At 35.8% G+C, this 14793-nt stretch overlaps 1 protein-coding gene, 1 long non-coding RNA gene and 1 other non-coding gene across 6 annotated transcripts in view; 2 read left to right on the top strand and 1 right to left on the bottom strand.

Moving 5' to 3' along the window:
- The window catches only part of LOC122712530 (sestrin-1), a 163932-nt gene that overhangs the window by 108815 nt on the left and 40324 nt on the right, over window positions 1-14793 (top strand). The gene's annotated exons all lie outside the window — the stretch shown is intronic.
- Window positions 206-3811, top strand: LOC122712536. 3 transcript variants are annotated; one of them, XR_006346359.1, is made up of 4 exons: window positions 206-347; window positions 626-1633; window positions 3454-3605; window positions 3687-3791. It is a non-coding gene; the product is annotated as an uncharacterized LOC122712536 (long non-coding RNA). The 3 variants fall into 3 exon arrangements; XR_006346360.1 differs by lacking the exons at window positions 3454-3605; window positions 3687-3791 and adding exons at window positions 2431-2614; window positions 2683-3425; XR_006346358.1 differs by having other exon boundaries at window positions 3454-3811.
- Window positions 10326-10398, bottom strand: Trnaa-agc. The gene has a single exon. It is a non-coding gene; the product is annotated as a tRNA-Ala (tRNA).

Genomic DNA, 14793 nt, shown 5'->3' with positions numbered 1-14793 from the left:
AAAAAAAAAAAAAAAAAAGAATTAAATCATTTAATATATTATTCTTAGACAGTTAACAGAATTCAACAACATGGATACATTTTATAATTAATAATTTAACGTGTCATTAAAATCCGTGAGTGTCCACATATTTAATGCGCATGCTTAATGAACGTATATAAGTGTAGTTTCAGCAAGTTTGTGTCGTAGTGGATGGAGCGATAAATACCGTTTCGAAACGGTATGATTAGTCATATTGTGTTATGAGCCATTACGAGGTCGTGGAAAATAAGGTGGCGGTCCGTCGCGTAGTGATTTCAACGGGTCTAGAAAATTCACGCGGCTCTCTTTATTTCCCGATAAGAAATGTACGTAATAAATTTTTCAAGTTCTCCAACCCGATTACTTAACTTTCAAATTGATTACTTAACTTCACTTAACTTTCAAACGCGAGAACGATAATCGATAGACAATTATTATTTGTCTTGTTACGCGTCGATTACGTCGATAATGATAGAATGAGAAGAACGTTAAATATTGTAGCGCAATAATAATTAAGCGCGAAGAATTTTCTTCTAAATTTTTCAATTTTTCGCGGTTAACCAATCGATATTAATTTTCACTTCCCCCTCTTTCCTTTTTTCAGTAATTCGAAACTCGGTCCATTTCGAATTTCGAAAGGTTACGAACACGATTACGAATTTTGGTATTGAACCGTGAAGGTTTTCCCTTTCGAGGAACAACTGGTAACAAATTGCCGATCAATTTTGTTATGACGGGTACCGAATAAAGGGGTAAGAAGCCCTCTGCGTGGAGAGGGAATACACGTTTCAATTCGAATCACGCGGTGCCCTCGAGCTCAACAATGGCCTATTCTTTGAGCGGGGGATACGAGGAGGGGAAAAATCAAGGGGGAATAATCACCCCTCGTATAAATATAGGTCACGATAGAAACAGCGTTGGATAAGCTGTGTGTTGACCGACGACGTGAACGTAGAATGAAATCACTCGTGCGGATTTATCTGGAGAGAGAAAGAGAGAGAAAGAGAGAGAGAGAATAGAATAAATTTTGAGATAAAAATGTGTTAATCTATATCTATACTTTTTTGGAAATGGTATATATGTTCTTTTCGTTGGAGAAATGAATCGACGATAAAAAGCTTTTGAGAAAGCTTCGAAGATGTATTCGACAAATATTGAAAGAGAGAAAGAAAAAAAAAAAAAGAAATAGGAAACGAGATTAAAATTATCAAATGTTCGTTTGCTTCTAATTCATTCGCTATCTCTTGAGAAAGTTTCAATCATTCTTCAAAAAGATCTGGATGTAATTTTAAATAACAATATTAAAAATAATTTTATCAACCATCAACGATATTTGTTATTCGATAAGCGGTGTATTTCGACCGATGATACGTTCTTTATTTGATCAATTAAGGCAATTATTTGAAAGAACGATAAATTAAAATAATTTGAGAAAATGATATATAATGATATAAAACAGGAATAATGTAAACGTTCCAAAAGAAATCAATTATTTTCATCAAAATCAAATTTAATCATTCTCAAATAATGTATATATATATATATATAAAATAATAATAAATTTAAATATAACTTGAAAATCCCTCTGGTAACCAGAACTTAGAATCTAAAGGTACATATCTATACTCTTTTTTTACTCGATCGCTCGCGTGACTCATATGATCGCCCGTTCTCCGAAGAACAAAGGATACTTCGGAGGGTGTTTCGATCCGATTGTTGCCCAGTTTTACGATCGTTATCCGTGGTATCGTTGTAAAAACGCGACAATTACGGCTGATTAAGACTATCTATAGTCCCCGGCCGTACAGTAGTCTATTTACAGCAGCTGACGAAACTCGTTTCCGTGTTGCATCAGTCGCCCGATAACCGACATTGTTGTTTACCGATCGTCGATAATTACGCTACGAGTTTTCTTCTTTCGTTCCATCCTCACCCCCGCTTCTTTCCTCACTCCCCCCCCCCCTCTCCAAAGTCGAATCTCTCTTGTCAAAACACCGATACCCTCGATCACGAGCTGACAATAATCCTTCTTGCCCCTCTCCTCCTCCTCTTCGTTCTTCAACGTTTCGCTCGATACTCGCGTAAAACGATCGAACGATTTCCCATCCCATCGAAGAGTCGTCGCTGTTCGAATAAAATGCTTTCGAAAACGGCCTTGGAATACAACGGCTGGCAGCGTCCTTTAACAGTTCCAAAAACCACCCCCTGCAACAGGAAACGCAGCTTCCCCACCCAGCCTCTCCTCCGCTTTGGGACAAACAGCTGATCTCGCTCTCAGCTGCCCCTGCCTACGTACGAAAGCGTGGAGGGAGGGTGCGGCCGACAGGGACCGTCAGCTGTCTGTTTGTAAATAATTCCGCCGGCACTTTAATTTTCCATCGTTAACCTTCATCCGTATAACTGTTCCAGCTCCAGTCATGGGTAGGGTCCGGTATTGCGATCTTTTATATGCGTTCCACGAACACCATGCCTCTAATAGAATTTCCCCTTACAAAGCGGCGACGGGAACAAAGTGTGCTCGTTTGTTTGCCTCGATTCACTTTCGCTCTATCAACCGACATCGAGTCTCTCGATATATTATCGGGGAAATTTGGTAAAAATTCATTTCGGGAGAGTTACTTTTTCTTCCAAGCCCTGATGATCTCCTTTTTTTTTTTATAGGGCTCTCAAAAAATTTGAAAACCATTTCCACAATTGAAGGGATCGTTGGAAAACGACACGATAAATTTGTATATAATTCACGAATAAACGATCTCTGTGTGATCGATAGGAAAAAAAAAAAAAAAAAAAAGGCAGATGATTGGAAAATCAAAAATACAAAAGTGGTGATAATATTTTTCTGATAATCCTTTTATGTATTTAAATATTTTCACCGTTATATACCCGATATATACTCCGATCCTGAAGGATTGTATTAGACGATAAGGAGGAGGTTGAAAAGAAGGGATGGCCGATGTTTCCTTTTAACGATCCCAGAACACCCATTCTACCGGAAACGAAACGTGTTTCTACGGTCTGGAATCAGTCAATTTTCTCTTTTCGAGGATCATAAAGGTCCGCTGCGACCGGCTGCGAGATTCTTTCTCTCGAGCCGTCGAGTCGAGGCATTATTACTCGTGAGGCACGCAATTTCAGACGAGCCACGTCCTTCCTCGGGGACCTTTTATTATTCCGTTGACACATGGCCCGCAATCACTTCTGCACCCTTCCACACACAGTCACGGCTGACTTCGTGACGGGTGCGCGCGGGGAAGGGATCTCGGTCGTTCGCGGCTCAACCATCATAGACGATTTTTCTGAATCGATTCAACGAGACAGAAATATTCCCTTTATTTACTCGCCGATTTCATTTACCTTCGCAGATGTTATCACGCTCAATTTTCCCGGCTAATTTTATTTATACCTATATCTAACTGTCAATTTTAATTTCAGATTTCTAAAAATTACACAATTTGAGATGAATTTTGATGGAATTGGGGATAAGTTCTTCGCATCATTGTATATTAAAAGTTATCGCAATTATTTGCAAAGTGATCGACGTAATATATTCTATTCCAATGAAAGTATCAATCAATATCTAACTCGTAAGTTCTCTCTGAGCGATACCTATCTTCGATAATATTATAATTTATGTACACTTTTCTATAACATAGATATAATTATAGGTATCTCTAATGACATATAATAACCAATTACACGGTCAATATCTATAATTAACGTATTATATATAAATTGAGATTAAACGGGCTCGAAACATTAAAAAAAAAAAAAAGAAAATCGAAGTGATCCCAATTTCTTCCTGTCTTTCTAAAAACGATACATTTAATTTCCAGCAAAATTTAATTATATATTTTCTGGTGCATCGTAATAGTAGATAAAAAAAAAAAAAAAAAAAAATACACAATGAGGGAAACATTTAACATTTCCCTTCGTACCAACAAGTCAAGAACACGTCTGCACACACGTCAACGAGATCAACGAGGTATTGCCCTTTTCTTTCTACGCCATCTCTCTCTCTTTCTACCATCTCACTTATTTACGACACTACCACTATCCACTAATGACAGTTCCATTCCAAGGGGATGCTCTCAGAACGATCGATCGACCTCCCCCCCCTCACCCCTCCCTCCCCGGCTACTTTATAGCCGGGGTAGGTAGGAAAATGAGGGGGAGGGAGGAGGGGAGACGTGATATACAGTTCGACACAGTTTTATATCTCGATCGTAAAACGCATCACGCGTGCCGTTCCTCGATCCTTGGATCGTATCCGACAATGGCGCGCATCGGTAAATTTACGTTTCGAAATTTTTATGTCCGGACCAGCTCTCCTTTTTCGCCACCCTGCGAAATAGATACGATTTCCCGGCTTTCCAACGCTTCCAACGGGGGGTTAATTTACCGTCGCATAAATGTCGGCGCGCATCGTTTAAGGGTGCGCATCGATTTTCGGCCGACAAAAGGAACAAAAGGAGTCGCGGGTCCTTTGATCGCGTTGCGATACGATGTAATTTGATTAAATTTATTCGTAACGTTGAATGGACCACCCTTGATTCAACGCGTGGGAACGAGGAGATTTTTGAAAGTAACGGAAGCAGAGTTTTTTTTTTTTTTTTCTTTTCTTTTCTTTGGATTTCGATTTTTGCATTTTCAAATGTGTATGTGGAAAGGAAGTTCTTCGAGGATCGAAAGGATTGATGATGAAGATAGGACGGTGATAGGGTGTGTTTTTTTTAATACGCGAAACTTGGAAAGTTCTCGAAGAATCTTCGATAATAGCAGTGAGAGATATATGTATTGGTGTTTTTCTTTTTTGTTGCATCAATTCAAATGAAATGTAAATGATGGGATAAGAAGAATGATAAAGAAGTTGCAGCATATGAATATTCTGAATTAATTTGTGAACAAAAGCGGCGTGGTATTTCGTGCGTCTCCGTTTTTTCTGATAATCTCGCTCCTCTTCTTCTCTCGACGAAATCTATTTACGTATATATCGTTTGTTAACTTTCGTTTCAAAGTCAAAGCAGAGATAAATCCGTGACAATACAAGTGTTTACATTGTATGCGAAAAAATAAGGTGGACAGATAAGGTAAATATATTTTTTCGCAAATACTGAGCCTTGGTTTACTTTGTCACCGAGTTCAAATCAATCTTGACGCGTTTGCGCGATTATGGAAATGATTCCTATCGTGAATAAAAAAAAGAAAAAAGAAAAAAAAAGTGTTTGTAATAATCGCGCGATTTTTGTTAATCGAGAAAGAAGAAGGAAATCGAAATTTCGAAATCGTGAAACAAATTTTCAAAGCAAATCCGGAAAATATCAAGGCTATTTCTTCCCGATATCTATGTTGTTTATGAAATTTTCGGCCGGTATTTGCGTCGAGCGAGCGTCGATAGACGAAAAGACTTGAAAACGATGCAGATAATTTTTCGTCTACGTCACCTTAAAGTGAGGCCGGGTTATTTTTTTCCTGATATTTCGAGCATCGAATTCGTTCGATATTTCTGTACTTGAGAATATAAACTGATCCAAGTCCATTCTTTTTTTTTTTTTTTTTTTTTTTAAATCATATACGCTATTTCACTTCTATTGGAATAATTGAAAACACATTCATTCGATGATATCAAATTGGCTTTCAACGAAATCAATATATTAATTTTTATTATAGATAGAAAAATTATTTTATGTAGCTAATTGTTTCCATAATTCAATTATCTATAATAGGTAATTAAATATACATATATATATATATTATAGGTAGCTCTTTATTAAAAACAACTCAGATATAGAGCAAGGTTTTTATTAGATTATCCTTCCACGTTTATCATTCAGCTTTTCAAATGAAATATAAGTATTTTTTAACCCTCTTGTTCTCGTATTCATTCAAAATATTCAAAATCATTTTTAAGAGACGGATTGATTTTTTTTTCTCCAACGAATTGTCGATATTCCCTGTTTGATTCCCGGTTAAATTGATAGATTAACTTATTGTGAACAAGAGTAAGTGTAGAGAGAGCACGACGCAATTACGGATGAAGGGTAACATTAATCTTTCTGGTACTTCGGCCAAAGTTCGACCGATTAAGAGTTGGGGCGTGTTTGGTTCCGAGTAGTAGTCATTCATAACGTTAGATGACCTATGGCAACATTCTTCTTGGAATATCTTCATCTTTAACTTCGCTATTTGTATTTTAATCATCGAGATCATGCGTTCAATTAATATTGAAAAATTATTTTGATTTTTCAGATTTTTCAGTATCTCTAAGCGAGTAAATTCTCGAAAAACTTTTATTTTCTTTAATCCATTCCAAATTTAGTTAAAATAATTTTCTAAATCGTTGGTGACGTTTCGAAAAATTTGGCATGAAATTATTATTAAGCTTCGATCACGTTTATCTCATCAACGAGCAAAATAATCGAGAATTTTTCAAAGTTGAGAATCAAGATAGGGTATATAGATATAATTTTTTTGATTTCGGTATATAATCACGATCTGGAGTATTTGTTTCCTTTCAATTTTCTATTTCAATTGATTTTTTTCATAATAAACTTTCGTATATATATTATATTTTGCAAAAAAGTGTTGGAATATTCTATCAACGTAACGACTGGCGAGGGAAATTATTAAAAATAAGATGGAGCAGAGATGTGTTGGATCGTTTCGATTGGTAATCGATTTATTGTCACTCGGCCAATAAGAAACACGTGAATTTTCTATTATTGATTTATTCTCATTGTTGAACAGAGATACCTGTAGATAATACAATTCTCGTATTCAGCGGTTTCGATAATGTTCTGCCCGATGTTTTCGTTAAATTGAAATGAGACGCGTGTTGGGATGACATGGATATCTGTAGTACTTTATCAGATCCGTGCATTATTGCAAAATTCTGCCGCGTGTTGGAATCACGATGATGAATTGGCAATACCAATATCGATTGTTTCAGCCGTAATTAAGGAAAGGATGCAAATAAATTCTTTGACTTAGAAAGGAAAATATTTCGTAAAAATATTCTTTAGTTATTTGAGGGAATTTTTAAATTTGGAGCACAAATTATAAAAAGAAAACGATAAATTATCGAATCTGTTCTCAATCATCAAAGAAATATCTTCTTTTTTCTCTAGGGTTCTAAAAATTTTATTTTTCGATAGGCTTTTAATTATTTTTCCAGAGGATATTTATTATTATTAGGATTGTTTATCGGTCGAGAGAAGATTTAATCTAGTTATACGTCACTTTATGCGACAATGCATATAATTTGTTCCATATACACGTTTTCATTTTGTCATATCTCGAGCAAAGTACGGCTGCATATATGCACGTCCGATGTTACTCTTATTTTTCACGTCTTTCGTGATTAATCCTTTGAGGAGTACACGTTTTATTGTCAAAAATGTTATTGTTATTAGCCTTTAAATTTTCACTCGAGTGAATTCAATTGTGCATGTTTGTTCAGAAGATATTAAGATATGTGAAGGAAAGTGTGTATAGCTATACAATATCTTTATCATTTTTATATAGAAGTGATCAAAGTATTACGGTTTCAAAGAATTTCAAGGAAAATTAAATTTGTCACTTGCAATTTTTTTTTATTATACGTTCTTAATTATCCATTAACTAGAATTAAGAAATGAGTTTAACGAGCTCAAAAAATAAGTATCTCTTTCGATGCAATGGAAAATTATAAAGCTATTGAAAATGATAGTGAAATCATATTTATTAATAAGACATGAAAAAAGTCAAATGTTATCGTTTCGAAAGCTCTTCCAAATTTTTTTCCAATCAATGATATTATAATATATCGTACATACTACTATAAATAATTATAATAATTAATTAGGCCGGTGCTTGAAAATCTTTTTCTTTTTTTAAATAAAACTTTTAAAATTATCATTGATTCAAAATATTTTTTCATACATAATTTATCAGGTTGTATATTTTTATCACCACGTATTACAAATTAAGTTAAGATTAAACCATTACCTGGGTAAACATAGGATTACTTACAATCTCTCTAAATAAAGTCCAAGGTTCAATTAAATAGCATTCGAAAAATAAAAATAAAATTATAAATTCGGATAACTTATCGAAAATACCTCTCAATCTCCTCATCAATTCCAATTAATCCAAAATATATATTTCTCGAAAAATATTTCCAATTATATCGCGAGACTTCAAATCGATATAAAAATTTAAATTTTTTCCCAACGTGATAATTGTAGCAATATCGAAGGAAATAACGATACACGTTTTGCGTCACTGCATTGTTTTTCTCAGTGAAGGAAGAACGGTCGTGCGTTTGAGAAGGCAGATCCGTGTGCGTTAACCATTAAAGAAAATCTTTGTACCGCAGCTGTTTGATAACGCATCACAGACCAATCGTTTTCTACTTGCCACTTTTCAAAATCGTATTGATTCGAGGGACAAACAACAATATTCACGCATTGTTCGTCGTGCATTGTCCAATTCAATTTTGTATCAGTATCTCTCGGAACGATGATTGTCGCGTTGGACGATAATAGGCCATCGTTCTTATCACCCTTGTTGTTGACATGTTGAAAATTCGACGTTATCTGTGTAGACATTTCATGGTTCCTGTGCATACACAGATGCGACACTTTTTGTGTTGTCATAGATGACGCGTTATTGGTAGCTAGTTTTACTTGTTTAATCGTTGCAGCAGATATTTTTCGCAAATATGACCTCGGTTATCTAAACTAATCGGGAGACGTGGATAAAGAATTATCAGATAATAGAGTGATTATTTTCTTGATGTGTCGTTTAAAAAAATGTATAAATATTAATAATAAGAGATTGGAAATAATAGAATTAAAATGAATTTCGTTTATCGGTTTGAAATTTTCGAATTCAATTATTAAAACAACGATTTCAACGACAATTTATCATTTGGTATATATTCGTTCTCTTGCGTGTCTTGCATTCTTCAATCACTTTTTTTGAGAGGAGGGGGGATCTTGAATATCTAAAGAAGAATATTAAGGTACGTCTTCATTGCTATTTGTATATTTATTGATTATTCGAACAAACATTTCATCACATTGAAAACACGTTCTGTAATATCATCAAGTTGCACTTTTAACATTCTCAAATTGCTCACAGTTGATGTGTATCCATCGTATATTTTCACGGTAAGAAGAACTCGAATAACAGAGGTTTTTATTGTATATTTTTGGTAAGTAAGAAGCTAAATTAGACACGTTTCTCAAATATCGTCGTGTTGTAGGTGGTTGTCAAGTAAGTACTTGTCAAACTATTAGATCGTAGATACGGGAGCATGGAACGTTTGTCAATAATGAAATACGATCTTCGTGTGTGACAAATGTTCGATACGTCTCCTATTCATTAGGGCACATAGTAGAAAACGTGTTCAAACAGTTCAGACTTTTCCTTCCTCGCTGACATTGAGTTTCAATTTATTACTCTAATGTAATTGATATATTATTGTAAGTGAGTAGCCATACCTTTTATCCGATTTGTAATATTGATTCGTGATCAATATATTGTATTCTTTTATTTAATTCAATTCGATATTTAATTTAATTGAATACAGATATCTAATTTATAAAAAGATAAGTAGATATGTAATCGATTCACACAGTGTACGTGATAGAATAGAAAACAATAACGAAAAATTATTGCCGTAATAATATAAATAAATTTACCTATAAAGTATCGAAGGAAGACAACAAAAATGAATAAAATAAACGAATGGGTCGAAGTTCGAAGATATAATATATAATAGTAAAGAGCAGTTTTTGTCACATGAACAGTACATTTCCTATGTGTATAAAGCATATAAAGTGTTTATTTTCTTCTCTGATGACGAAATGAAATTCATTTATTAAATAATACGAATGTAAACATAATATCTCTTCTCAAGAGATTTACAACTTCAGTAAATATAAATGTAAGATGATCCGATATTGAGAAACAATATCATGGAATCAATAACAGTTGGAATTAATAGAAGAAATGATAAAATTTTGATAAAATCCATAAGGTTTGATTTATTTAATTTTTCATTTATTAAAAGTCATTTATAAACATTTCTTAGATATTAAATAAAACGGAATGCTGATCTCTTGTTGTTCCATTATATTTTAAAAAATTTCTTATCTAGAATCTCTTCTCTCTTTATCAATTACTTATATAAGCTTTTACCGTTGCATTTAAAAAACAAAATTTAATAAACGCTTCGAGCAGCAATTTGCAGAAATTGCAAAAACGATGACTCGTCTCGTTCGATAATTTTGAGAAGAAAAGGAAAAAAAAAAAAACCAACTTGGAGGCGCCGGGCATCGATCCCGGTACCTCTCGCATGCTAAGCGAGCGCTCTACCATCTGAGCTACGCCCCCTGATAAGAAAGATTGGAATTCCGCGAAACTTCCGGAGCGATAACGCGGCCCAATTTTTTTCCCTTTTTTTTTTTAATTGATTTTTCACTGATTCTCGAGCTTTAATTGACAGCCGGTTAATTAAACGAACCGGTTGCAACAGATTACACGTAAGAATCGAGCTATTATCCCTCGTTGAAATTCGTTTATCGTTAATCTCTCTCTCTCTCTTTCTCTCTCTCTCCTTTTTTTCCTTTTTTCTGAGTTAGTCATTGTTGAATCATCTTTTATGTGTGTCAGATCGTTGCACTTAAATGCGTTTATTAAACGCTATTAATTGCGCGAGTTGCGTGATTATTTTACTGTGCGATATGCATAGCAGATTCAATTACTTGAAAATGGTAGAATATTATTTCAGACATTTTGAAACGTGAAACGTTTTTTTTTTTTTTTTTNTTTTTTTTTTTTTATTAGATTCTATTTCATTTTCATAGAAAATTTTCATCGTTAGATACACGAAGCATCACTTTTAATATAATTGGTCTTAATTAATTATTGTATAAATGTTTCTTTAATCAGGTTTTTACATTTTATTTTCATAGCATCAAATTTTTATAGCGTGCTACTTAATACGTGTCTTACAATTAATTATTTATATATATATATAAGTGATATAATAAATTACAATTTAAATAGAAAATTTTATATACATAATAATGACGATTCTCTCCTCGGTCACCAAAGTTTCTGCTCCATGGCTTTCTGCTCTACTTCGACTAATAATAAACGTTCCCATTGTTTCGAGATCGTTTGCAAAGATGCGTCATTAAGAATAAAAATGATGCAGTGGTGTCACGTGCTCCGAAATTGTTCGTGTTATAAAAACTTGCTACACATTGTGATAACGTGTGGAGGAAAAAAAAAAAAAAAAAAAATGGGGAAATCGACTGTCCTGATTGTGAGTCATAGTTAGAACAAAGATACCTTGAATCAAAGTGTCTGCACACGAGTCGACTGCACATTTACACCTTTGAACTTCTTACAAAAGCATCGTAATACTCGTGTATATTACTGGTGTGGATTACTCGATTCTCACGTACAGATAACACAGACACATATTTCAAAGTTTAAATATGTAGATACATTACATAGATATACATATATGTGAAATTTTATTCAAATATCAAAAGACAGAAATAACCAATATAAGCGAAACTTGTCGTCAAGAAATCTTTTAAAAATACACTTGTCGCGCATAGTTAATCATATTGTCTATTGAAATACGAAGTCAAACAGTGATAATAGAAGATATTAATAGTACGGGAAAAAGCAGCTGTTGAAGTATAATATCGTCCACGTGAGTAAAATAATAAAATAAAATAACTTTGTTCTTATTAACAGGCCGAAAATAGGCATTCTTCTTTGTACAACCATCTTTTATAACTCGCTGTGAAATGAATAATTTTTTTCTTCTTCTTGAATCTCAAGACAAACACGAGAGGAGGAGGAGGAGAGTGTCAGACTGGCAAGTTTACGATCTTCTCGAATGGCCTACGCATCATTTCGGCCCATGGAGCATTATTGTGCAACATAGTCGTCAAGGAAAGAAAAAGAAAACAAGGGGAGGAAAGCTGTGAGGGAGCTCAGAACTTCCCTTTTGATTTATTCGTTGTACCGGAAACAGCTCTCTTGGCTTCCGCCACAGTTCTTCCCCAGATATTACAGTTTGGTCGTGATGATTCGCGTGTCTGCACCACGTGCTCGTCCACCACTGCCAATAGCCTCTGAATGACGTCTATTTGCTCGACCGGATTCGTGACCGTCTTTTATCTCACGGCATTATTTATGCCACGGTAATATTGTTTATCGGTCGTCGTTTCGACAAAGATGAATCATTTCCCTCGAAAGTGCACGGATTGCGCGATTTTTCGTAAGGAAGTAGAAAGTGTTGCGAAATTTCCTCGAAATAGGAAAACGGAAAAAAAGAAAAAAGCGACGAAGTTTGGACGTTATCGTGAACACGAAGGAAGAGGATGCGTTTGAAGGTGCATATCCATCTACCTTTTGATCGCATAATTTTTCATTAAGAATAATACGATAATTTTTAACAGCCGTACGTCATCCTTAACTCGATATTGAAACCAATATCGTATACCTATTTCATTCATTTGACATGGAAATAATTATTTCGTATATCAATCATCAAATAAATAAATTCCAATCCACCGAAGGTACTCGTGCACAACACGTCGTATTGTCGAGCGAGTATTAAAAAATCGTGAAAAATGAAGACATTTCTGACGTTTCTTTTCACGTTTCAGATCAACGTTGCATTGGGGGGGAAAAAAAAAAGAAAATCTTTCGTTGGGAATATTTTTTAATCGCCGTTGAGAAACGAAAATGTTTACGAAATTTCTCCCCCATTTGAAATCGAAATGTACTTGATACGAAAAAAATGACGAAGACCGGACACAATCCGAAGGGGATAGCCGCGGACAGATAAGTCTACCGGTTATTTTGCAACCGGAGATGAACGCGACCCGTTAATCTATCACCGGCAATTTGTAGCTTGTCACAATGGAACGATAGTTCGCGATGTTACAGCTGGAACGTTTCATTGCCACGTAATACCTTGCCGGGTCCCGCTCTCTGACTCATCGCCGCGAAAGGATTCTAAAGTGTTCTTTTCTTTTCTTTTTTTTTTTTTTTTTTTTTTTTCTTTCTTGCATCGCTGGCCTTGATCCGACGTTGCTCTCTCCACAACAACAAGAGGGAGAGAAGAAGAAGAAGAAAAAAAAAAGGAACGAGCGAGCACGTTCGGTTAAGTCATGGCGGTCGATTAGACGCGTCGATTAATCATTCTTCTATTTTCCATCCGTTCGCATCTTGCGCTCTTATGCTCTTGCCTCGACACGTGTTTTTTTTTCCTTTTTTTTTTCCCCTCCCTTCACAGTCGAGACGTTGTTAGAGAGAAAGAGGGCGGGGCTAGATTCATAGCTGACGATCCGATCTGACAATTTTCAGAGATCGAGATCTAATCTGTTGCGTCGAGGCCAACCATCTCGCGATGATGTCGTGGTTGATGGATTCTAACCGTTGATTCGACGAATCGAGAGCAACGGTCCTCTTCCGTTATAACGGCGCGATGCGTGCGACCGAGGCTGAAGTGAAAGAGAGAAAGAGAGCGATGGACAGATGGGACGCGGGTTAGAAAAAGATGGAGGGGCGATTTGGAAAAAAAAAGAAAGGTTTAGAAAAGGAAAAGCGGAGAAAGCAAGAACAAAACGAAGCTACCGAGAGTGTTGCATGGTCGTTTGACGTGGAGTGGGGGGAATGCTGCGTACGGGAAGGAGACGGAGAAAAAGAAAAAAAGGGACGCATAGAGGGTGGATCGAGAGAGAGATGGGTATATATGTCAGAGGAAAAAGAGAGAGAGAGAATGAGAGAAAAAAAGAAAGAAAATCGCTGTGAAGGGAAGGAGAGAAAGTCGAGAGAGAAAGAGCACGATGGAGGAGGTTGAAGGGAGATAGATAATAATCTCTGCGCGGAAAGAGGAAAAAGAGAGGAAAAGGAGGAAAGAGAGGGAGATGGGTTGGGGGTGAAAGAGGGACAAGGAGTGAAAGAGTGGTGTACAGCGGGTGGTAGGAGGGGATTTCCGAGCGACGGGGCCTATAATATCGTATGGCAGTGCCGTAACGAGAGGCGCTTTCCCGAACGTTGACCTCTTCGCGCTTCCAATACTAACCTCGCCCAAATACCCACTACCGGGAATACGAAATAATAGAAACTTTGGAACGGCTCTCATCGCCACGATGTTTCATAGCTTCGTGAGATCGTCGGCCTTCGTGGAACGATTGACCGACAGAACATCACGAAATGTAGTAGCAGCGTTTTAAAGGGATCTTCCCTCCTCTCTCTCTCCCTCTCTTTCTGTTTCCGGGGGGCAAGCTGTTCCCGATCCCTTTAAATCGTTTTTTTTTCTGGGAACTGGTCTACAATGTGTTGCTACTTTCTTCGTGGTCCTTTAAATACCGGGCGACCATATGTCAGAAGTGTTGGATTTTTTGAATTACACGAGTGACAAATCAACAAATCGCTGATTTTGTGATAGAGATATATTAGTATCGAGTGGGAAATTGTAGAACGGATATCAATTTTATTTGGACAATGAAAGTATCGTAATGATACTATGTTCCACGAGCAAATTTCCCTATTATTATTCCTGTATGGATATACATTGTGAAACTAGTATTTCCCTATTCGGAAAATTCAGTTTTCCACGAGCACGATCGATATCGTTCGTTTCCGATTATGAGAGTAGTTTTGAGACACAGTTCAGATCAATGGTTCAGAATCATGGATCGTCATCGAGGTATTTAAATACAATCAATCGTGATTTATATGTCATTGTCTCGT

This window comes from Apis laboriosa, unplaced genomic scaffold (assembly GCF_014066325.1).
Source record: "Apis laboriosa isolate Shangri-la unplaced genomic scaffold, ASM1406632v1 scaffold202_cov151, whole genome shotgun sequence".
In the NCBI taxonomy this organism is placed as follows: domain Eukaryota; kingdom Metazoa; phylum Arthropoda; class Insecta; order Hymenoptera; family Apidae; genus Apis; species Apis laboriosa.
Note: the sequence above shows the minus strand (reverse complement) of the source record. Positions and strands in the feature narration are given on the sequence as shown.